Here is a 26,030-nt window from a genome sequence, read left to right on the forward strand (position 1 = left end):
TTTGGTCCGGCAGCCACTACAGGAATCAGGGAAGGTAAATCAAAGAGCTCCTTTTTATGAGGCCTTGGAGACGATACCAATAAGTTATTCCTGCAGGTTTCTTATTTATTCTCATGCCGCAGGCAGTTTAGTTGTCTTGGATTCTTTCCTCCTGTTGCTTTTTCGCGCTGCCTTCTCTCCTGCCCTCAGCTCCATTATCTCCAAGTATTGGTATTGGTTAAACTACAGACACCGCACACACCCCACCCGCAATGGTCGGGCCTATTAAGGTTCACACCAAGGAAGTTTGAGAAGACATTTCTCCACAGTAAGAGATCATTTTCTACCTGACAACCCTCTCTACATGGTACCTCTTGTGAGCATCCAGCCAGTACGCTTTTTTTTTTGTTTTAATCTGAAACTTATGCTGGGGAAAATACAAGTTTTCCAGTTTATTTATTTTAATCCCAAATAATGAAAGCACTGAGTCTGAGCAGGAAAGTGCTGAGTTGAATAATCAGTCCTGGCAGCAAGGCACAGGGCGGTACGAGAAGCTCAGTGATTTTAAATCTGTAGAAAGAAGAAATGCACACCCATTCTTTAACCCAACTCTATCCCTGCCTCTGTCCCCTGCCTCTGTTACTTGCTGTTCATCTGCCTGAGTTGGCTTTGGGTCTCAGGTGCAGGCTGGAAACTACCAGAACACTTATGTAATTCAGGTCCTTGGCAAACATCACACAGACACACATGCACTGGCACACACAACACAGAATACATGTGCACATGTGTGTATGTGCACACACAAGCATAGGCACGAAGGCTTAAATACTCACAGGTAGGGATACTCCCTTCCCGCACTGCCATATCCATAGAACACAGAAGAGAGAGCAGGAATGCAAGACCCCATACAGGGGCCCTGCAGGGGATGGGAAAGAGAAGAGGGTAGAGTTTGACACACTCTCCTGCAGGCTGGACAGCTGTCCAAGCCACTTCCTGTGCTTCCTGGACCCACTCTCCTCTTCTGACACCTTACTCCCCTCTGCAGCGGGATGCATAACCTCTTGTGAATGCATAAACCTTTTGAGAGTCTTTTAAAAGTCACAGACATCATCTGCAGATACATCTATATGTACATGCACCTGTAAGTGCGTCTATTATTTCAGTCATCCCCTGAATCATTGGCCCAAAACACCATTCTTGGAACTAAGATCCACACACAATTATCACTCCACTAACGGCAAAAATGTCATTGCCTCATTCCCTCCATGCCTACTGATCTCAACTCAGCCTCTTCAGGATTCTACTCTCTTGGCTTTGGTTGACCTCTCTGCCCTCTACCAACCTGGATTTTCCACTACTCAGTTATAACAAATATATTGATTACCTAGGAGCATAGATACCACCTCTAGATCTCACGGAAAGGTGTTTTCTCCAGCACTTGGGATCTGCAAGGATGAAGGTAATTTTACAAACTAAAATTCACTTGAAAAATGAGACAAGTCTCTAGAGTCAAAGCGCCTTGGTCCACCACTTTCTAGCTGTCAAAGACACCTGCTGAGGCTCAGATTTCTTAAATTCAAGGGGAATAAGGGGAATAATGATAATAGTTCTCATCTAGGTTTTCGGTAGTGAATAAAGGAGATGATTCTTAAAAAAAAAAGCTTGACATACAGCACAGCAACAAATACTAAATGAACTTTACTTCTTTTATTGTGTTCAATTGCAGTTGTATCAATTTTTCCCCCCATTGCTCTCCCCTGCCCCACCCACCCCAGTTCTCTCAGCCAGTCCCTGCCCTGTTGTCCATCACTGCGGGTCCTTTGTACGTGTTCCTTGACTACACCCTTCCCCTTCCTTCCCCTATTATTTTATTAGTTGCCCTTGTTGTAATGGAAAGTCTTAAAATAAAAATGAAATTCTATTTAGTCATAAAATAAATAATTAAAGTAAATATATCTATAAGCTGAATATAAGAAAACTGTCTGTACCTGGCTGGTGTGGCTCAATAGATGGAGTGCGGGCTGCAACCAAAGTGTCGCAGGTTCAGTTCCCAGTCAAGGTGCATGCTTGGGTTGCAGGCCATGACCCCCAGCAACTGCACATTGATGTTCTCTCTCTCTCTCTCTCTCTCTCTCTCTCTCTCTACCTCCCTTCCCTCTCTAAAAATAAATAAATAAAGTCTTTTTTAAAAAAAGAAAAGAAAACTGTCTACATTTATCTTTCAAGGGAATGATGACTATGTATGTCCAATCCTTCCAGCCTTTTTAGGAAACTGAACTAAAGTGACTCAGGGCCCCTCCACGATACTCATAACTGAAATTTGTCTCGGCCTTGTTTCCTGTGCTCTCGTTCTAAGGTTTTGGAAGCAATGTTATGTTGGCTTTTGAAAAATAATTTGGAAGCTTTCCTTTTCACTCTCTGCTTGGGAACCATTTAAATAGTGTAGAAGTTTCTGTTCCTTGAAGGTTGAAAGAATTCACCCAGGAAACCATCTGCGCCTGGCACGGTTTTAAGGGAAAAGTCTTTAAAACTTTCCCAGTATCTTGCACGTTTGCCCATGCAGAAAGAAGTCTTCTATTTCTTCCAGGTTTAATTTTAGTCATTTGTATTTTCCTAGAAAATTACCCATTTCATCTAGTTATTCAAATGTATTTGAAGAGACTTTTGTAAAATACTCCTTTAGAGTTCTTACGATCTCTGTATTCACCGTAAATTCTCATTTGTGATTCTGTGTATATACACGATACATGTCTTCTCCATCCACACCCACTTTGTCTATTTGATTAGTCAAATTTGGGGTTAAATATTCTGTTGCACCTAGTTTTCAAAACAAGCTCTTGGGCTTACTTCCTAAATCTCCTGTTTTCCTAGTTTCTAAGAAACCCATTTTTGTGTTAATTTGATTATTCCCTTATGCCTGCTTTCCTCCGTTACTTGATCTTTGTTGTTTTCACCAACTTCTTGATTTAGTTGCCTATGCACTTATTTTCATTTATTCCTGTTTGTTAATCTAAGCACTTAGCCATTTTGCACAGCTTTTAATACATAGCATTATGACTATTATCATTATTGTTGTTACTTTTTATTATTATGGTTAAGTGTACTAAAAACTCATTTTTATTACTTTGAAATAAAAATTCTTTAGAGGAATTTTTAACATTTTAAAGTTATCATTTTATTTGGTTTTGTTTCAAGTTGTAGTCAAGGAGAAAAGTTTGAACTATTCCCAATTATGAAATTTATTAGATATAGGCTAAGTATTAACCTATTTTTAATACCTTACTAATTATATCACTCAGATCCATTATAGCTTTCCTATTTTCGATGACCTGTATTTCACTAGTCCGGGTATAAAAGCTGAATTTCCATGCTACCTTGTGTTTGTCAGTTTCTTCTTTACCCCCCCAGTGGGTTGCACACTTCAGGTTTTTGAGGTTCAGGACAGATATCACCCATATTTCCAAAATTCACATTCCACCACCTCCCTTTTACAGAAGACCTGCATTAGTACCAGTTTTTGCTAACAAAAAGAACTTTGAAGAGGATTTTCACTTTTATTAGTAAAAGTGAAAACAGTGTTCAGCATTTGTTTTACAGCCTGTCGTTACAGGGGCAAGCACACCCCAAGCAGCTAGAGTGGCCCTGCTTTTGCTAAATGTTAGTCTATCGTAGGTTGTATGTATTATTTGGTATGATTTGGTAGATTATTTGCAAGGTCTGGAAATACTCAAAATGTTTCTCATACAAATTAATGGTAATTGCTTCTGCACTTACTGAAGTTTTCATAGGAACTGTCTACTTTCAGATAACTGGGCGCATAAATTCATAAGGTTATATTCTGAAAAGTCCTATCTTGACCTCACTTGATATAACTTTTTTCTTGAATCCTACATAAATAGGCCCCAGGTTGAGAAGGAAAGTGAAGCTTTTATTATGTGTTAGGCCCTTTTCAGGAGAAGCTGAAAGGTAATAAACTACAAATTCAAGTTCAGAGACGAAGCCTTGGAAGAGGCCCGTGATGTGAGGGGCCCTGGAATGCAATTTCCTCGACCTCTTAGTAAATCTGCCTCCGATTGCATGAGCTCTACTGTGACCTCATCATTTTATGTCTTTGAATTTCTTTCCCTCACTCCTCCTTCTCTATCCCTTCGTTCTGCTTTGAGCAGAGCAGAGTACTATACTAGGTGTTGAGCACACTGAGACCTTTTGGCAGAAGAACCTTCCTTTATTCAACCTTTAAACTTCGGCAGTTTTTCAGAGTTCTGTCCTGTCACTGCTTCTATTCTCACTCTAGAGTTGTTAGGAAATCTCATCCAAAGCTACCTCTATAGCCCCTCTATCCCAATGACTTTGAAATTTTTATCTCCAGTCTAAGTCAATATACTAACTCTCTGCTAATAATTCTCAAATTTATATATCCCACTAAATTTCCTCATGTGAATTTGAGACTTATACAGTCTGTTCTTTTCTGGACGTCTGCACCAGGTAAGCACAGACAGGCCACAGACAGCATACCCAAAGCCCACTGCGATCCACTTCTCCACTCTGCGGCCACACCAGAAACTCGGACATCATTTCCAACTACGCCTGCGCCGTGATCCCCCACGTACGATCACCACACTGGGTGCAGAATGAGCTCTCCTACACAGGTGATCAGCAGGACTCCTCCAGCAGCACCCCCTGGCCTCCCACCTGGGGGACCTCTCCTCTTCCACATTTCTCTGCACCCACTCTATTTTCCAGTCTATAGGCAAGAAAAGCTTCATTTGATCCAAAGCTAATCATGGCTCTCCCCTGCCTAAAGCATTCGGGGACCTCCATTCACCTATAAGAAGAAACCTGAACAAGAAGTAACATAAAAGACCATTTACCCTGGACGCTTCACCAATCAGTCTCTCCCTGAACTCCTCTTTCTAACACAAGGTTGCTTTCATTTCTCAAATATCCCGGCGTCTCTGCCTCCACATCCTTTTGGATGCTGCCTTCCTTTGCCTCAGAAAACTTGCCCCTCCCTCTCCTTCTCTACTCTTAATGCACATTATGTTGATATGAGTCGTTTTGCTACTATTATCCTGTTAGTCTCTGTTTTCCTGTGTCTTTACTTTTTCCATTAGTTTGTGCCTTCTGCCACAGGGCTGTGTTTTTTTTTAATTCTTTCTTTCTAGTGGTTACACCAAGGTACACTTCTACTAATGCTAAACTTCAAGCAGTGGTGCACTACCAACAGGCTCTCTGAAATTAAAAAAAAAAAAAGCTTTAATTTGTATCATCTGCCAATTTGATGGCACAAATATTAACACTGTGGTCAACTGCAAGCTACCAACAAAATGTCACTGGATGCAGAGATGCAAAAAGATACACACAATTGGCCCTCAAAGGCCAGCGCCAGCAGGTCAGCACCTCATTACCTTTAACGCTTATAAAATGTAATTGAACCTACAATTTTCTAATAACTACAAAAAATCAAGCAGACTCTACTGAATTCACCCATGTAAAAAGAAGAATTTAACACACAATTTCCTTCCCAACTGCTTCTCCAGCTTCCTGAGTTTTATTATTTAATTTAGGAACCCAGGTTAATACGTAATTATATTTACATTATGCATTATCTCCTCCAAGTATTATTATTTTTAACATTGGTATACAGATTTGATACTCTGTTTGAAACCATTGTTTTTAGACTTCGTACTTGACTGATTTGAATTATTTTTGTCATAAAAGAGTGAGAAAGGCACTTTTATGCATACTCACTCTCACATTAATGTATCATCCAGCAACCCTGAGATGTTGGGAATGAGGAAGAGTGTTGTTTCTGCCCTGGCTGGCGTAGCTCAGTGGATTGAGCGTGGGCTGCAAACCAGGCATCTCAGGTTCGATTCCCAGTCAGGGCACATGTCTAGGTTGCAGGCCACAACCCCCAGCAACTGCACATTGATGTTTCTCTCTCTCTCTCTCTCTCTTTCTCCTTCCCTTCTCTCTCTAAAAATAAATAAATAAAATCTAAAAAAAAATGAGTGTTGTTTCTCTTTCTTGTGACTTTGTTCTATGTTAATGAAGTTTGGACAATAGGTCACTTTCACAATGTCAGTTTAGAGCGCATTTCTCCCATTGCAGATTTTAATTAAAACAAACACTAGCGCACAATGGCAGCACAAAAACATTTCTGGTCATGGATAGAAGGCTGCTATCCTTTGTTTTGTACGAATCAATACATAACCTGCTCTTAGATTGAGATTTTGGTTCCAGGTACACCCTTCGGCCTGTGCAACTGCTGAGTGATTACGCTAACTCAAATTTTCATGTTGGAAACATCCAAAATGTGGTCTGCACAGTTTTGCTTTCTTGGCAGTTATTGTCTGGCAACTTCACACTACACACAAAAAAAGTATTTTCTATACCTGCATGTTTTCAGAAAAATCAGTCAAAGCTGCAATTACCTAGACACTTGAATCAAATTCCCCTTCAGCTTGTTGATATAAGCTTTGATTTAATCTCCTTTTCTCTTATCTCTGATACTGATACTGTACATTATAGAAAACTTACCATTTAAGATATAATTATTCTTGCCAGTATTACTACCTAAATATTTATGTTTTCTACTTTGACTATTAGTAAGATATTAAGTTCCTTGAAAGTAGTGGCAGCATCCTCTATTGAAAAGATAATTTTGAAGTCAGACAGACCTGGGTAAATACATACCTATGCCTCATTTTAGCTGTGTGGCTTTGGGGCAAGTGATCTATCTCTCTGATTCAGCAAGAGATTAAGAGAGGATTTTTAATGTAATTCTCTGTGTAGTTTTAAGAATTATATGAGATAATATGTGGAAAATACCTATCCCAGTGCCTAGAATTCTTATCAATAAATATGAGCCTATTTGCTCTCTTTTCATTTGTATTCCGTTCTCTGCAGCACATCTCAAATGATTAATGACAGGGACTGTTACGGGACCCATTTTATAAGGCTTTGGATGTCCCTTTGGAGCCGCTCCAGGGGGCAGGATTCGACAAGCAATCTCAGGTCCACATAATATAAACGGGGTCTCCACTAGAGAGAGCTCTTCTTTACTCCATACACCCTGACCCTGGTCCACTGAGGCAGGGCCCTGGGACGGGATCATTGATTAACCCCGCCGACTCGCACTCACAGATTGCAGGGCACAGTCAGCAAATTACAAAATATCACTAAGCATCACACACCCTTTTATGAGAAGTGAGAAATTTGAGGCCCAGAGAGGTCAATAAATTTCCTTATGATCACCCAGCTCGAAAGGGTCAGAGTTCAGATGGAAACCAGTGTCTCTAGGCTCCCGTCCTGAAATCGGCCCCCATAACCTGCAGTGTTCCCGCCTTAGTTACTGCACAGGTATTCGGTGATTCCAAAGGTGTTGATGAGTTTGGTCTGCATGCGGTCCATTCCTGGAACGTTCGGCCACTGCCTTGTTGAGTTCACCCAGTCAAGGAATGATTGGTTGGACTCTGTTAGGGTCACCCATCTCTGCTGGACCACCAACCCGTAAGCCAAATAGATTTTTTTTTCTTCTGAAGAAACATATCCTTAAAGCTTCTCGGTGTTTACATTGCTAGTAATTGCAGCACAGGTGTGGTTATGTAACTAAAAGAGCAAAACAGAGGGCGAGCGCTAGAAACTTGGAGTGAGGAGCTTCGAGAAACGAAAAGCACTAACTTTCCAGCTGTATCCCTGCCAGACCTCACTCCGGAACAACGGCAGCAGATTGAATTATCCAAAACCGAAAACAGATCACTGGTTAAATTACTCTGATTATTTTTTGCAAGGGAACAATGACACCTAATTGCAAGCAAGGGGGAGGTGTTGCTCTCCCAGCAAAACTAACGGGGAAGGTGCGAGTTCAGGATCTCATTACTCAGCTTGGAACAAAGCTTCTAAATATAGCGCTAATATACTTCCTGCTGGTATTTTGCCACTGTATTGATTTGGAGCCGGTGAGGTCTTCATGAGGGTTTGCTAAAATAAAACTCCACTCTGGGGCTTTCTTCTCATGTGTGACTTTTGGAATTCTGCTGAGATATATAAAACAGAAGTCAGCAGGAAGTAATTGAAGGACTGACTGTCAGTGTATTGGAGGCAAAGAAAGGCTCTGTTTCTCTCTGTGCGTAATCTAGGTCTTATGAGATATTTTAAGTAATGATGCAGCCAAAGTTCCCAGTCCAACTTTATTTCTGTCATTGAGTTTTTCCAACTAAATATGTGGTTAGGATTTGTTTTTTGTTTTTTGTTTTTTTTTATTGGAGAGTTACCTAGAGAAAGGAGACAGATAGATATTGGGGCATAAGATTAATGCATAGTTGATAACGTGCGTAAAAGCTGCAGATTATTTACAAGGTTCTGAGTATTATTTACAGGGTAGTGTAAATAATTCACGCTATTGACTGGTTATGAGTATTATCTACAGGGTAATGCAAAGATTAAGCTCCTTTTCATTTGGTAAGAAGAGAGAGGAACAAAGAGAACTGTTGGTCTTGGGTCCATGTAGGATTTTTTTAAAAGATTTTATTTATTTATTTTTAGAGAGGGAAGGGAGGGAGAAAGAGACAGACAGACAGACATCAATGTGTGGTTGCTGGGGGCCATGGCCTGCAACCCAGGCATGTGCCCTGACTGGGAATAGAACCTGCGATGCTTTGGTTTGCAGCCCACGCTCAATCCACTGAGCTACACCAGCCAGGGCAGGATTTTTAAAATATAAATTTTAATGCAATTCTATTGAAACTAATTCTAATCCAATTAAACAAATTTTAACCCAATTATTGCTGAAATCAGATGTGAAAAGGGGATATTCAGGGGTTAAAGGGAAAAGGAGCCTGCCGATGTGGGAATAACCCTAGAGGAGACAGGCTTCTAATAGACCCTGAAGGATGGCGACCTTTTAGAAAGGTCTGGACAAATGAGATTTTGGAAGGCAGAGAATGGGAGCATGAGATGGAAAACATAAGAAAACACAAAAATACAGGAACTTTCACTGTTATAGGGGAACAAAGGAAACTGTCCGTAAAAAATAGAGTTGTGGGAAATGAGACTGGACCTAATGTACATAGTATACAGAGCAAGATGGAGCCAGACCACATTAAATGCTGAGAAACAAGTGCTAACCAATAGAGGATATTCATGAAATAGACTACACGGCCTGGCCGTGGACGCCAGGTTCAGGATGCACCGAGGAGAAGAGTGGGAAGAAAGGGCACTTGGGGAAACCTCTTTCATGCTCTGCGTGAGCCACAGGGGAAACTGGGAGGGGCAGCCTAGGTAAGGCTAGGGCTTTGATGTGACTTGAGAAAAGGAAAGCTCTGGGGGAGACACACCGGCACACAGCGTTTGACAGCAGGGGAAAGGGGTGTCTGGAGGTGATGGTGAGACTTGGGTCTGTAGAGGAAGAGGGATTATCCCTGCCCAGTGGCCAGTGTCCAGATAAGCAAATGGAGAAGAGCACAAAAGACCCTCAAAACTGGTGAGATGCTGATGGGCTTTCAGTAGCAGGGAAGCCCATTATGGAACTGCAGGTCTTCGACTTTTAAATAGGGGTTAAGACTTACTGACGTGAGGGGAAGGGTGGGTGAGGAGTGAAGCCTGATTCTCAAAGGGAAGAAGGGCAGCGAGACAGCACAACCTACCTGGAGAAGCTGGCACCCTTGAAAGGGCTTAGGGAACAGCTGGTAAATCTTGGGGTTCAAATTCCAATGCCTCCCAAGGCCTTAAGGAATTTGGTGAGAAAAATTTGGAATGTTTGGGCCCTGGCTGGCATAGCTCAGTGGATTGAGCGCGGGCTGCAAACCAAAGTGTCGTAGGTTCGATTCCCAGCCAGGGCACATACCTGGGTTGCAGGCCATGACCCCCAGCAACCGCACATTGATGTCTCTCTCTCTCTCTCTCTCTCTCTCTCTCTCTCTCTCTCTTTCTCCCTCCCTTCCCTCTCTAAAAATAAATAAATAAAATCTTTAAAAAAATTTGGAATGTTGAAACGTGATGCTTACTTTCTGAAGACCAGGTAAGATGCCACATCACAGTGAGTTAAAATAAAACTGGCCTATATAAAAGAATAAGAGGCAGGTGGTAGGGGGAATGTTGCTTTTTTGAGGAGAGACTCTTTAGGCTGGATGATTACATAGCAAGGTGGTTATGATTCTAGTAAAAATGGAAAAGATTAATTATCTTCCTGAGCCTAAGAGTACTTACTGCAATGGCAAGGAGGTAAAAACAAAAGAATAGCATTGAGATGCAGAGCGCCCAGACACCCAGACCTTTCCTATTACATCCAATCGTGCAGACATAGACTGAGGAAAGGAACATCTATTCCCACAGCACAGAACCAGTAAATGCTGCAGCCTGTGAGCCAGAGGACTGTTAACAGTGCCTTCCCAAACCATCCTTTCGGTTTGAATTTTGCCAAAATAGCAGCCAGGATGCAGACTATTGAGCTGAAGTCTAAGGGACTGGGCAGAACATAGCCCCAGTCCACACTCAAAGGTGGTATATGGCTCAGTGGGATCTGTGCCTCTGGTTAATAGCTAATGGAATTAAATGGAAATTCAACCAAGTTTTTAAGAGTTTTTTACTTTAAAAAAAATGTTGGTCATGGTATTCTGATTGACATTATTCCCAATGAGAAATACTCTATGGTAGGCAGAGGATCTAAAGGTCTTCCACACCTAAAATCCCCATTCCATGGTTACTCTACCAAATGTTGATCTAGGTGTGGCTATAATGAAGTTTTGCAGATATAACCAAAGTCCCAAGTGAGTTGATCTTAAAACACAGGAATTGAGGTAGACTTTAACCTCATCAGGTGAGTCTGTTTGAAGCACAGAGTTTTATCAAACTAGAAGAAGGGGAAGTCAGAGAGATTTGAAGCATTAGAAATAGTCAATGTGTCATTGCAGGCTTAAAAATGAGAAAGACTTCATGACGAGAAAATGGGAATGTGATGAGGGCGGGAAGGTGACCCTCCAGATTGGATGGCTGAAGAAGAACTTTCAGAACAGAAAGTGAATGGCAACAGTGCAAAATGGTGAAAGAGTTTTCACACAAGAGGAAGAGGGAATGCAGAGACCCTGGGTCAGAAATGAGCTCAAGGTGTTAGAAGTTCAGAAGGAAAGCCAGCGAGGCTAAAAGATAGCATAAAAGGAAGAGATGGAAGACCATTAGGTTCAAAGAGGAAGCCAGGAGCCACATCAAGTAGGGCGTTGCTATTAAATCACTTTTAGTCTTTTCCTAAGGCTAATGGGAAGTCGAAGAGATCTCTCTAGCAGCCAGATAATGAATGTGAGAGTGGCAAGGATGAAAGCAGTTGAGCTTTAGCAAACTGTCATAATCATGCTGGTAAAAGATGATGGTATTTTGAATTATGATCAAATGCACTGGACATGGTGAGAAGGGTAAGACAAGATAATTATTCTGATGGTAAAGATGACATAATATTCTGATAGACTGGTTGTGGGATGTGAGGGGGAAAAAGAATCCTTGGATGACCCCTACATTATTCACCTGAGCAAGTAAGCACACGAAGATGTCTTTTACCAAAGCGAAGGTTACCAGGGAGAATTATATTGGAGGGAGCAGCGAGGGGAATCCAGAGTTCTGTTCTGTGTAAGTTGACTTCAGGGCATCCTCAGAAAGCCAAGGGAAATAAGCCAGGCAGTGAAAGACAAATACCATATGATCTCACCTTTAACAGGAACCTAAACAACAAAACAAAGAAACAAGCAAAATATAACCAAGACACTGAAATAGAGGACAGGCTGTCCGTGACCAGAGGGGAGAGAAGAGGGAATTTCAGGAGAAAATGGGAAGGGTTTACAGGAACAAATTTAAAGGACACACGGACAAAAACTAAGGGGAAGGTGGTAATGGGAGGGAAATGGGGAGGGATGGATAGGCAGGCTGGAATGGGAGTGAAAGGGAGAAAACTGTACTTGAACAATGACTAAAATAAATTTTTAAAAAATATTTTATTTATTTATTTTTAGAGAGGGAAGGGAAGGAGATAGAGAGAGAGAGAAAACATCAATGTGCGGTTGCTGGGGGTCATGGCCTGCAACCCAGGCATGTACCCTGACTGGGAATCGAACCTGCGGCACTTTGGTTCACAGCCCGTGCTCAATCCACTGAGCTACGCCAGCCAGGGCTTGATTAAAATAAAATTTTTTAAAAAACAAAGAAAAGGCTGTGCAAGTATTTAGATATTCAGGTCTAGAGTTCAGGGTGCGGGAGAGGGCAGGCCTAGACAGCACACCTGTAAGCACGCAGTCACAGATTATGAATGAATGTAAGCAAATGTGAAGTAGGACTTGAAGGCTCATGTCAGCCAGCTTCAGCCAGGACAAAACTCCAAAATCCATTGTGGCAAAAATGAATAAAGAGATCCTCACAACCCTCTATCCTAAACCTCATTCTCCACCCTTTCTCACAAGTTTAAAAATACATCCTGGGAAATAAACGTTGTGTCCTTGAATATTTTTAAAAGTTTTATTTATTTCTTTTTAGAAAGAGGGGAAAGGATGGAGAAATGGAAGCAGAAACATTGAGGTGAGAAACATCAGTAGGTTGCTTCTTGCACACAGCCTCACAACCCGGGCATGTGCTCTGACCGGGAATCGAACCAGTGGCCTTGCACTTTGCAGAATGATGCCCAACCAACTGAGGCCACACTGGTCAGAGCTTTCCTTGAAGACTTCAAACTGATCATTCTCATTTTGAAAATAACACTTAAGACCATTGTCATTGTCGAGAGGAATAAAAAATGAAAACTCAAGGTTGAAAACAAATCTGTGTGTTTAACCAGACAGACGAGTCGGGGAGAACACATTATGAATAAAGCAGCAGCCAAAGAGGTGTATTTCTAAAGTGCCATGAGAGCAGGAGGTAAAGGTTCTCCTTGATACATATTCAGTGTTTGCACAAGCGGAAGCTAAGAGAAGAATGTCAATGTAGATCCTGTGAGTTAACCAGGAGGAGGACTGCCATCGGGATCAAACACTGAGACCAGATCATCCTAGAAAGTAAATGTTACCTTGTTCCCAGCACCTATCACTCCAGGCTTTTCAGACAAGCTGATTGACAAGTGGAAACAATAGGTTACTTTGGAAGGGCAAGGAATCTGAAGCCAGATAATCAATTGTGTCTCCTAAGCCACACCTCCTTTCTTACCTCATAGTACCTCCCAGGAATGTTGCGGGTTGAGAATATTTGCATAATGTATGTAGTCAGGGTCTCAAAGAGTTTGGGATTCAAATCAAGACACTCAAAGCTACTAGCCTACAGTAACTGAAATCAATAAGCCTTTTTTGCTTAAGACTCCTCGGTGAAATCGACTATCAGACCGGCTATCGCTTCTACGTGGTCACTGGAGAATGGCCGCTGTGGGAAACCCATGAGTATAGAAGCTTTAAAGCTTACAACCTCAGCTTTAAAGTTTACTGCGTGACCTTGAGCAACTTCCTCCAACTCCTGAGCCTTGATTAACTCACCAGTAAAATAAGGACTATTTTATATACTTTTCAGAATTATTCCTGACTGTGAAAGATACAAATAAAATGTCTCCCATGGTTTAAGGCACAGAGTAAAAGCTCAAAGGGTGTCGTTTATTTCTCCAAGACCCTTCTCTCTACTTACAGAGCATGACATGTGTGCCTGTACTTATTTCACTCTACCTTGCAGCATAATTAGCCATTTATTGTCATTCTCCCCCAACATATTGCAACGTCCTAGAGGGAGAAGACCCTGCCATATTCATCTCTTTATTTTCCCAGTGATTCCAAAGTAGAAAATCTCCCATCGCTGGTGCCAAATAGATTCTTGTATGTTAAATCAACCAATGAAACAGTGTAACCAGCGAGGGGGTTCGTGTTCATTATTCTTCTGAGTAGACCCAGGCATCTCATATCAAGATTGACACTGGTTCACAAAAAGGGGCTCCCACCAGATCTTGCACGAAGTCACTCCAGTAACAGCAAGCTCAGAGCCTGCCATGAATGCACCCACCATACAGGGCTCAAGCTACTAGTGATAAGAGCATGTGGAACCTCGCCTTTATCCCCACTCACCGTGTCTTTATGGACCAGCACAAGTCTTGAACATGGGATCTCCTCTAAACAAAGAGAAGAGAATAACGGTTGGATGAGAATGGTTGGATGCGGGTGGGCGAGCAGGCCTGTGAGTTTGTCTGCCAGGTTGTTGTGTGTTGTGTGTTATTCTTGAATTGACTAGAAACAGCTCTCTCTGCCCTGGGATTCTGACAATATTTCTCCTGATCCCCAGGGTCATCTTTCCTTTCAGATGCCGTAGTCAAGCTTCAATTTCTCCTCGTTTTTAATTAAAGCCCCTATCACCTATTGACTCTGCAAACTCCTTTGTAAGAGCCTGATGAGACGAAAGGTTCATTACTTTCTAATCAATTCCCAATCTGGTCATGCTTCCTCTCAGGCAGTTGGGCCTGAGCCCTACAAGTCTGCTCCCGCAGCCATGCACAGAATGCACAAGCTGGGTATTCAAACAACCCACATGGTCCAAGGGCCCCTCGCTGATTGCCAGAGCCAAGCCATACCCCCTGGATTCCACTGAACGCTTCTATCCAATAATTGTCATTGATTACACCACCTTCCCTTCTGCAGGCATCATATTAAAGTGACAAAATACAATAAGTAGTCAGAGAATGCAGCTTTATAAAATTACAACTTGTCCCTTATCTGTCAAGTAAGGATGTTGGTACTTGATAACCTCTGAGATTTGGCACAACTCTTGACTTCTCTTAAACTCACATAGAGCTAAAGTCTGAAGAAACCTTAGAAATTACCTAACACCTTCTTTTGAAAGATGCGAGAGGGAAAAAGATACTTATGATTAGTCATCCAGCCATGAAGCCTACCATCTACCTGTCAAAGAACTACTGAGCTTCTACTCTGTGGCAAGAATTGATATCCTTGTTTATAGGAGATGAAACTGAGGTTCACGAATATGTAAATAAGGGAATAAATGGTGATGAAAAAATAAATTAAAAAATTGTAACTGACTTTTCATGCCAGGGTTAGAGACAAGTTCTCCTAATCTATCTTTCTTCTACTCTCTTCTACTCTAATTAACTGATAATCATGGTTTTTTTCTTAATAGGAAGAAGTACTATTTTCTCATTACACTTTGGAAATCAGTAAATAAGGTCATACCTCCACATTTTCTTCTAGTGTGTAATTTATTTCCCTCAGAGTGGTGTTTATTTAAGGCTTCATTAAGTGGGAAACCTTTTGAGCCAAGACCAGATGGACCAAACCAATGAGTGCGCTCAGAGGGAATAAGGTATGATGTACTATCTCCATGACTGTTCGCCCACTCCTCTTTCACGTGGTTGGTGGTCTTGGCCTCTGAGCGGGTCTGGGTAGGGGTAGGATTATGCATTCCTGGACGCTCTCAAGTACAAAAAGGAATAACGCCAGGCCTGCAGCTCTGGGGAAGGTTTTGTGGGTGAATAAAGCTGAAAGTCCTTGGATGTAAGGGTATGCTCTGCATGACACCAGCTTTAGTTCATCCCGAATGTCTGGTTTATTGCGGTGAGTGGGGACATTCCTTGATCCAGTCATCAGGAGCCAGACGAAGAGATTGAACACTGTCAGTGAGATGCTACACGTGAGCTCCAGAATTTAAGAAACATGGCAGATAGCGTGTTTGAAGATCAATACAGTTTTATGCTTTTGATGTGTGCAAATATATCCATTACCTAAAATGCTCTCATGTCTATGGCACTTTATGAAGAATTTTCAGTACAACATATGCATCAGATTATTATGAATCTTTTGCACATTGTTATGTTTGATCGTCTCCAAAAATAAGTACTCTTTTTGCCAAAGATGAAGAGAAGTTGAAAGTTGATATCAGCTCAAACTGCAACTTTACTTCCTTCACAGATGGGGGCTCACTTGTGAAGGATTCTCCCCCTCTGTCATCAGAGGGCAAGGCAATACAGTAGAGGTGGGCAAGGTGAATCAAATAGAGTTTACGTTTTTATGTTTGCTTTAAGTGCTTTAAAATTCTGCAATAAATGTTTATACTCTAAGTCTTTTCACCTTGGACATGAGACTTCTTTCTTTCCAAGAGGCTATGTATTCTCTGGCAAATACTTTTATTTTTGCTCTTACAGAATGGCACGCCAGCCGTACCACTCAGCATAGAACAGAGGTCAGAGCGCTTCAGTGTGGTCCTACGTGACAACCCCAAAGACCCAGATGACCATCTAGAATTAAAATGTGCCCCCAAATATCTTTTTTAACTTACCTTTTCGCCAGTAATATGACGGGCACACTTTCATATTTAACTAAACCAACAGGAAAAAGGCTTCAAGTTATATAAAACTTTTGATTTGCTGATTGTTTTACTCACTTGTTTGCGTGTTTCATGTTTTCATTACTTCCTTTCTGATATCTCCATCTTCTCATCTTGGGATTCTAGAAAACAAATTTCATCAGTTTCATGAGAGTAAGACTACCATTCTCTCCCAAGTCTCTGGATTAAATTGAAAGGTAACCCATCAACAGTCTCTCTCCCCCTGAATGATGCTGAATACACAGGTATGTGAAAATGGAAGGAAGAGCTGGATATTCTTCTATAGGCAGAAAGGTACTTACTCCCTATCAGATTCATTTCCCCTGTTGACATGAGTGTCTGATAAACATACAAAATATTCCAGATACCGTGCTAGCGATTTTCACACACAAACCTCATCTGATAGCCTTATTAACCAAATTTGGCAGGTGGGCAAATAACAGTTCATAAAAGAACTAAATAATGTGCTAGTTATTAAATGGTACAGCCAGAATTCAAGCTCACTGCACCAGCAGGTCCCCGTGATGACAATAGTCAGTTGCAGTTCCTATGCATTAACTCTCCCAGCTTCCCTAGCTGCCCTCCCATCTTCCATCACTAGTGAGGAGCGTGATGGCTCCGTGCTTTTCATTGGAGCTATTTCAGTACCATGACTGGGGACAGCTCCCACAAACTGCACAAAGGCGGAAGGGTTCACTTAAGGATGTTTTAAGAACTGCTGGAGTTATACTTTTTCATAATGTTTTCATTCGGCATTTTCTGCTTTCCTCTGGAGCTGAGGTGTGAAGACGCCACCACTGAATTAACAGCCCACAATTATTCAGAATTACCTGGGGGAGATCGACTCTGTTTTTCACCCCCTCGTAATCACTTTTGTTTTCTGCAAGTAAATGAATAAAAGTAGAACTAAGTAAATAGATAAAAACTGGTGAAGACAGTCAAGTTAGTGAAATCAAAACCCTCATATACCACATCCCCAAATGCCTCTGAAGTTCTGTCTTTCTAAACCTGAGACAAGACTTAGATTTGTGTTTCTTTTGCAGTGTAAGTGAGTATTCAAATTTTTAGCACCCACCAACATAGTGCTTATTTTTCCTTCAGACAGACTTGTTAAAGGACCCCATTTTTCTTCATATGTCTACCTTGTATCTAAGCTGGGCCCGGAAACCTACCACGGGACACCCAATGTTTCAACAAATTTCAGAAGTGACAGCGTGAGACAATGAAAAAGCCTCCTTGAAACACAGCATTTCCTTTTCTTCCAGGCACTAGAGGAATCTGGTTTCCAGTATCAATTTTACCCTGCAGCTTTAATTAAGACCCCTGTAATGTATTGATCCATGCGGTATAAAGATTTACCTTGGGGGCAGAAGGAATCATAAGCTAAATAAACAATAGTAAGCAGGGTGTCAGGAGGATCAAAGAAAGACTCAAGCTTGATCCAATTGATGTGTTAAAGACAGAAGCAGGAGCTGCAGGAGGGGAGAGAGGAGCTTGCCAACTTCCCCAGTGCCCTTATTTGTGTGTGAACATTCCGTCTGCTTGCCCTTCTGTCTTCGTGTGTCACCGATGGAGATGAGACCCGGCTGGTCCCAAGAGGAGCGCGGTAGACCAGGAGCTTGGCGTTTTCCCCTGGGAAGCTTATGGTGACGCTTTTTAATTTCCTGACAATCAGGAATGAGAATCCCTCATTCACGGTTTTCTGGGCCTGCCATGTCATGTATGTTCACTGTACCCCTACCACCACCACCAATGTTGGCTGGGGGACAAATCTCTTAAAGAATTCTGTTTCTCAATCTTGCTGGAATAGAGTAATCTAATGTGTGTGTGTGTTTGCATAACCTGACTGAATCGGGGTGATAATAGGCGTGCTATAGATACTTTGAATTAATAACACGATTCAGGTCCAGCAGAGAATCTCCAGAATGCCAGGTTCATAAATAAAAGAAGCGATATTATTACTAAAGCAATGACAACATCCAAGGGAGCCTCTCTCTAGAGCACTGTGTCAAGGCCCTAAAAGCTGTAGCTTTAAGGAGCTCCTACCCTTGAAGAAACACTTAGCCATATGATATGCACACATGGACCACAAAGCACTCATGTTGGGGATGGTATTGCAGACGGTACCAATCATCAAGAATGTAAATCTTGCCCTGGCTGGCATAGCTCAGTGGATTGAGCGTGGGCTGGGAACCAAAGTGTCCCAGGTTCGATTCCCAGCCAGGGTACATGCCTGGGTTGCAGGCCATAACCCCCAGCAACCGCACATTGATGTTTCTTTCTCTCTCTCTCTCTCTCTCTCTCTCTCTCCCCCCCTTCCCTCTCTAAAAAAAGTAAATAAATAATAAAATCTTAAAAAAAAGAGCTTAAAAAAAAGAATGTAAATCTTCACTCAGGTGGAGAATTATTGAGGCACAAATACCTTAAGGATGCAAAGGACTCTGGTTTGGGATTTAAAAAAAAAACACTAAAAATTGTACCCGATGAAGTATTTATGTAATGAAGAACCAGAAGAAGAAGGGGAGGGGAGAAGGAAGGAGAAGGAGAAAGAGGAGAAGGAGGAGGCTGGGCCTGTTTGTTGAGCATCTGCTAAGTGCCAAGCATGACTGTAAATAATTTTTATGTATTAACTTACGTAACCCTCATAGCAACCCTGTGAGTGAGCTCCTATCACAATTTTCATCTTTCAGATAAAACACCGAGACTTAGAGAGTGATGGACCTATTGACCTAATGTCACCCAACTGAAAAAGCTTTTAACTCTAAAGCCAGTGCTCTTAACCTCCATAAAAAGACAAAAGAGAAGAAAGAAAGAAAGAAAGAAAGAAAGAAAGAAAGAAAGAAAGAAAGAAAGAAAGAAAGAAAGAGAAAGAAGGAAACAAAGAAAAGAGGAAGAGATGGAGGAGGAGGAAAGCATGCATTTTAAGTGCTTTCTCAACCAATTTTCATCTGTATCAGAGCATTGTGAAAGAACACTGATAGAATAACTTACTGTGTGGCCCTGTATTAAAAAAATGTTTGAGTGTCGCAGGTTCGATTCCCAGTCAGGGTACACGCCTAGGTTGCAGGCCATGACCCCCAGCAACTGCACATAGATGTTTCTCTCTCTCTCTCTTTCTCCCTCCATTCCCTCTCTAAAAATAAATAAATAAAATCTTTAAAAGAAATCATCCTGTAAAAAAAAATGTTTGGCAACCACTGAAATAATATATATGAAAATGATACGCAAATGTGTAGGATCCTTAAAAAGGAAGGTAGTATATCTTTGTTACACAGCCCTCACCTAAATCCTTCCTTTTTTCCACTTCCCCAATGGTAAAAGTTCATAATTTCAGATGCTTGAAATGTAGATATTGGGAGTATTGATGAATTTTTAAAAAAATCAAAACCCTCCTACGCTCCCAGATAAAACTCTGGAACAGCTTAAATGATACTTTTGCTTGAGAAGCAGCAACTTGGAAAACTCATATCCATGCCTTCCTCCATGCCGTGATCAGAAAAACTGTCTCTACCCATCCGTGCCTCTGTGGCTTCATGGGAAATCCAAACAAACTTTCGGATCCAGACAACAGGGCGAATTTCCTAGCTCTGTTACTTCTTGGTTGAGCAAACTTCACTTCTTTGAGCCTGTTTATCCATCTACATGTAAATTTTACCCATCTCTGAGCCCAAATTTAAACCCTCCATAGCACATAATTTTGGCAGTTTCCATATAGCCATAATTAATGAAGAACAAGTTTGAAACAGAAAATGCTGAGCATATGGGTATTCCGGAGACATATCAACATCATTATCAGGAAAAATGAGATGTCACTCAGTGTGTGCATAGCAGTTTTCAGATCGAACCCAAATGAAAATTAATATCCCTCCCTTTGGTGCAATATGGACCAAACATACACAATCTGCCCTAATAGCAACATTATAAGTGACTCTGAAGACAATAAATAATATAACATAGGAAATAATTGCATATTCCTCTGATATTTCTGATACTGGGCAACTCCACATGGTTGGTTGGTGCCAGAACAAAGTCCTAAAGAATTTTATCAATTTGTCCAAGTTTTCTGTTTGTTCAGATAATTTTTTAATATCCAGCAATAGATTTTAAGTAAGTAGGTTTACTTCGAGTTTATCCCAAGTTGAATAACCAGCCAGATGGGGATTTCAATGTATAGCTTCTATATCCTCATGGGCGGACACAGCATCGTGAAGGGGGAAAATTATCCTGCATCTTGTAGAGTATCCCTGTCCTGAACACTCAGATCCTATTGGAAAGAAAATTACTTTTATTCATAGCTTCCTGTTTGCCGAGCATACCGCCAATACTCTCATGTTTCTCCCATTATACCTAGGTTTTAGAGATGCAGAGACTGAGGTTCATCAAGACAAGTAACTGGCTCAAGGTCACAGGAGAGAAATTAAATCCTCCATCTTTGAGATTACAGGCCTTCAAGAATAGAATGAATCCCTCATGGGAAGTCTCAGGCACCCATGACATCCAGTGGTGATTACGAATTTGTGATTAAGAATTTCTACTCGGGGATCCTCAGATGAGCACAAGGTTCTATCAGTGCTTCTCTTTGTATCCAAGTATCTGTGTCTGCCCAATGTATCAGAATTTCAGATTCTCTTGGTGGTTGGAGGAGTGAGATGGGCTGGCCAAACAGAGATCACCAGCAGGGGGAAGGATTAAGTGCAAGCTTTCTAAACCTCACAGATAAAATCCACAGGGAAAGGTGGAGGAGATCTTTGCACCTTGTGGGGCCTCTGAAAACAGCTACCAAATCAGAGAGGAGAAAACAAATAATATCATTCATTTCCTACAAAAGTAACCAGACTAATAGGAACTTAGGAAGACTGACTCTCTGGACTTTAGTTTAGGCTTTTGTCTATCTGTATGTCTGTCCCATCACACAGTAGACAGCAGTATATACTATAACAGCCTATAAACACTAGGTAGTCAGATGAATGACAAATGAGTAAAAAAAAAATGAATGAATGAATGAATGAATGGATTCTCCCAAAGCTATAACCAGCAAATCAGAAAATCCATAGACTTCTAATCAAATCATGAAGGACCTCTAATGACAATCATGAAACTTAAACTCTAGAAACCTTCCGTTTCAGAGGGTTCTCCCAAGGTCCTGGGGAGAGCTGTAGCAATGTGTTCACAAGATCTTAAGATTTTTCAAAATGTGAAAGAGTAAAAAGTTTAAACCACAAACACTTACAACTTCTGTATCTGTTCTCTTATGTGGGATGACATTCGAGAAGCCATCTGCATCTCTTGCTCAGCTAAGGAAGGGCACATATTGTGTTTGGGTTCAGCAGGGCATGTGGCTCGGAGTTCCTTTCATGCAAAGTCATTGCTATAGGAAGGTCATAATAACTTCCAGAAATATGCTTACTGTGCTGACTCACCTGGCATCATGGACTCGAGGGGGAAGCAGAGTGCAACCATGTCCCAAGGGCCTTGGCATCAGACGTGTGTAGGCAACGACGGAAAAATAGGTTTCCAATGTGTGGGTGCAGAAGCTCGCCTGTGGACACTTCTTCCCGTCAACAAGCATGGAAATCTGTAAGCAGAGGATTTCATTCTAATCAATCTCAAGTCAAAATGAAACATTTCTTCTGTCAGGAATATACATGATGATGTGTCTTCAGCAATTACAAATGCATTCTTTATTGATGTTAATCATGTAAAACATAATGTATCAAACCAGATCCTTGTGTTAGTAGGATACAAACCTGTAGCAGCACGACAGACAGCTCTACGTCAGGCTGCATGTTACGTGTGTGCCAATGTAGCAAATGGGACCCAAGCATATCGGATATCTATATATATTCAATTATGAATTGCAATACCATGTGGCCACAATTTTAATGCATTATTTGTAATTGTGCCTTAATTTCAGAATAATGTTGTACATCTTTATACAATGCTCCACGTAAACATTCAAATAGATCTGCATAGATGTATGTACATAAATATATAATGTAGTTAAAATGATTAATTTCTAGAAATTTGCAGGTAATCAATAAAAGGTATATTTTCTAGGCTTTTCTCATTTGCGGTATTTGTCAGCACTTTTAATGCTATAATTTGTAGGATTTATTTTCTTATTAAAAGTAAATATTCATTTTTATACCTAATTTTAAATGTATTTTAAATGCTGTCTGTCTTAGAGCTGCACACCTGGGCATGCGCATACACACAGGCTACATACCTCAGCATCCAGCCCTGCAAAACCCAACTCCGCCGCTAAGCTCAGAAGGGTGCTTTTTATCAACAGGTCAGCCTTTGCATTGTTTTCAATTTGCTTTTTTTCTCTCTCTCCCTTCCCACCTTACATAGCACATGATTCAGAGCTTGGTTATAGCAAAAAGCCGAGGAATATGCTGGGGACACTGGGGCTGGCCAGTGACGGAGCAGGCAGTGGGAGCGGGATATGCTGCCCTTCTGGTCCTTGGTCCGTTTTCTCCCCATGCACCCGGTCCAGAGAATCAGCACCTGAAAACTCTGCAGGTCCATGGGACCAACTTCCTGCCACAACTGCTTTCCTGGTTGGTCTGCTCCCTCTCCCTGCTCTGCTCCATCCTCCCCAACACAGTTACTGCACGTGTAGGCTTTTCCACACATGCTGGCTCATGTCAGAGTAACAGATGGATCCTGGGAAAGGGCACTGGCTCAGGGCTGCATTTATCAGCAGCCGTTTTCTGTCAGAGCTGGCAAAATTCATCCTGGACCTGGGGGACAGAAACAGCTGCTGAATGAGTCAGGGGGACTCTGGGTGCGTAGTTATGAAGGTCGGGTGCACAGGCAGCATGGCCATACCTGAGGCATGCCATTTCCACCCACCAGATTCTTTACAAAATTCTCATAACATAGGCCTGGCTGGCGTAGCTCAGTGGATTGAGCGCGGGCTGTGAACCAAAGTGTCGCAGGTTCGATTCCCAGCCAGGGTACATGCCTGGGTTGCAGGCCATGACCCCCACACACAACCCCACATTGATGTTTCTCTCTTTCTCCCTTCCTTCCCTCTCTAAAAATAAATAAAAATAAAATCTTTAAAAAAATTCTCATAACATTACTAAAAATAAAAAGTAAAAGAGAGCCTCCTTAAACATTTCTCTCAAATACATATACACCACGTCTCATTTTTCCTACGAGCTTCCATGCTCTCCAGCAACTACACATCGCTGAAGTTACTGGTGGAGCCACAAGGGCAGACTCAAACCTGCTGAATGAGGTCAGAGGTAGAACTAGCTCGGTTTTGACGCTTAGTGTGTGGAAATGGCTAGTTAAGTCAGCTGGCAATGCATCACACAGTGGTTGAGTTGGTAGAGGCATATGACAATAGCATTCTTCTCTAAAAGATAATTCAAGATGGGCAGAGAGCCTCTTGTTTGCTCTTTGCTACTGGGTCACTTAAACCTGACCTCTCTAGAGACATATAGCTCATTATTAATAAGCATGCCACGTGAGGATACAACGCTAGACAGAAATACCAAAGGACCAAGATGCAGTGCCCAACTTTAGAGTTCCCCATTCAGTGTTAGGAAAAGGACAATGATTCCAAGACGGCACGTGTTACCAAGTTGTGTGGCCTGGGAACTTGCAGGGATCATCAGTGGTGCATCTGTAATAAGGAAGCACATAAGGCTTCTGAATGATGAGTAAATTCATCAGACAGACAGGCGGGAGAGTATTCTGGGAAGAGACACAGCAAGAGGAAAGGCACAGGGGAAAAGGAACAGTGTACTCCAAGGCATGAAAGGACATTGGCATGGCTAAGGCACGGGGTGATACCAGGAGATGCTGTTGAGGGTCTGAGCTGAGTCAGCCTCCTACAAAACCTAGTGAAGGCATCATTAAAGGCATTTTCCATGCGTTCAAATTCACAAGTTGGACAACCAGCTGTTTCCTACATTTCCCATTTTAAAAATATGAGAAAGTTAGCGCCCACCATTGCCGGGATTTTACTCCGGAAGTTATTTTATGTGGTTCAATTGATGATCCCTTTCAGCTCCACCTGGCAATATTTCCTTACTGGATGGAGCACCTCCAAGCATTGACTCGAGCTTCAATTAAATGAGAAAATTGTAAGCACAGGCAAGGCAATTACAGGGCAGCCCAAGTGGAATAAGGTAGGTAGGATTACTTCCCTAGACTACGCTTCCAATTCAATGTTAGTTAATTAACTCCATAGAGCTTTAGCTCGTTTTCCTGCCCACATGTAATCGCCTCCCAACTAGTCAACTGGAATACAGGAAAAAAAAGATTGTTCAGGGCCATAAAGGACATATGTCACCCAGCACAGTCATGTGGGCAAACCCTATGAGACCACAGTTACTATATTTGAAGCCTCAGTCACCACTGTCCTAGGCTGAACTCAGTAATTATTCCATTACTGGGGCCACTCTGTGCTTTCTTTAGCTGAGAATGTCAATAAATCCAGGTGGGTATATGGAGTTGGTATATATAAAGGAGAAATTCTTTTTGACAAATATATATATGAACACATGTATTTTATTTTATTTTTATTTTTATTGTTGTTCAAGTACAGTTTTCTGCCTTTTACCTCCATCCTAGCCCACCCCCTCCAGCCCTCCCCACATACCTCCCATTTCCACCCACCCCTTGTTATTGTCCCTGTGTCCTTTATACTTGTTCCTGCAAACTGTTCACACTTTTCCCCTGAAATTCCCTCCCCTCTCCCCTCTGGTCAGCCTGTTCTTAGTTTCAATGTCTTTGGCTATATTTTGCTTGTTTGTTTGTTTTGTTGATTAGGTTCCTGTTAAAGGTGAGATTATATGATATTTGTCTTTTACCACCTGGCTTATTTTGCTTAGCATAATGCTTCCCAGTTCCATCCATGCTGTTGCAAAGGGTAGGAGCTCCTTCTTTCTTTCTGCTGCATAGTTTCCATTGTGATAATGTACCATAGTTTTTTGATCCACTTATTTACTTATGGGCACCTAGGTTGCTTCCGGCACTTGGATATTGTAAATTGCACTGCTATGAACATTGAGGTGCATAGGTTCTTTTGGATTGGTGTTTCAGGATTCTTAGGATACAATCCTAGCAGTGGAATTGCTGGATCAAAAGGCAGATCCATTTTTAGTTTTCTGAGAAAATTCCATACTGTTTTCCATAGTGGTTGCACCAGTCTGCACTTCCCACCAACAGTGCACTAGGGCCCCCTTTTCTCCACAACCTCTCCAACGCTTGTTGTTTGTTGCTTTGTTTATGATGGCCATTCTGACTGGTGTGAAGTGGTATCTCACTGTGGTTTTAATTTGCTTCTCTCTGATAGCTAGCGATACTGAGCATCTTTTCATGTGAACACATGTATTTTAGTGAGTGTTATCTTCTGGAAAATGAGAGGTTACTAAAAAATATATATACTTATTCTAATTTTGCTTGCATTGTCAAATATGCTATTTGTCTTTCAATTTACTGTTGAAATTTGTTGCTTGTAGAGCAAGGATGTCAAATTCATTTTCATCAGGGCCACATCAGCCTCCCAGTTGCCTTCAAGGGGCTGAATGTAATTTTAAGACTGTATAAATGGAACTGCTCCTTCACTAGGGGCAAGGAACTCAGCACTGCCACTGGGTAGAAACAAGGTGCCAGGCTGGATAAAACAAGGTGGCAGGCTAGATTTGGCCCACAAGCCTCGTGTTTGTCACCTGTGTTCTAGAGCC

This window comes from Phyllostomus discolor, chromosome 7 (genome assembly GCF_004126475.2).
Source record: "Phyllostomus discolor isolate MPI-MPIP mPhyDis1 chromosome 7, mPhyDis1.pri.v3, whole genome shotgun sequence".
Taxonomy (NCBI): Eukaryota; Metazoa; Chordata; class Mammalia; order Chiroptera; family Phyllostomidae; genus Phyllostomus; species Phyllostomus discolor.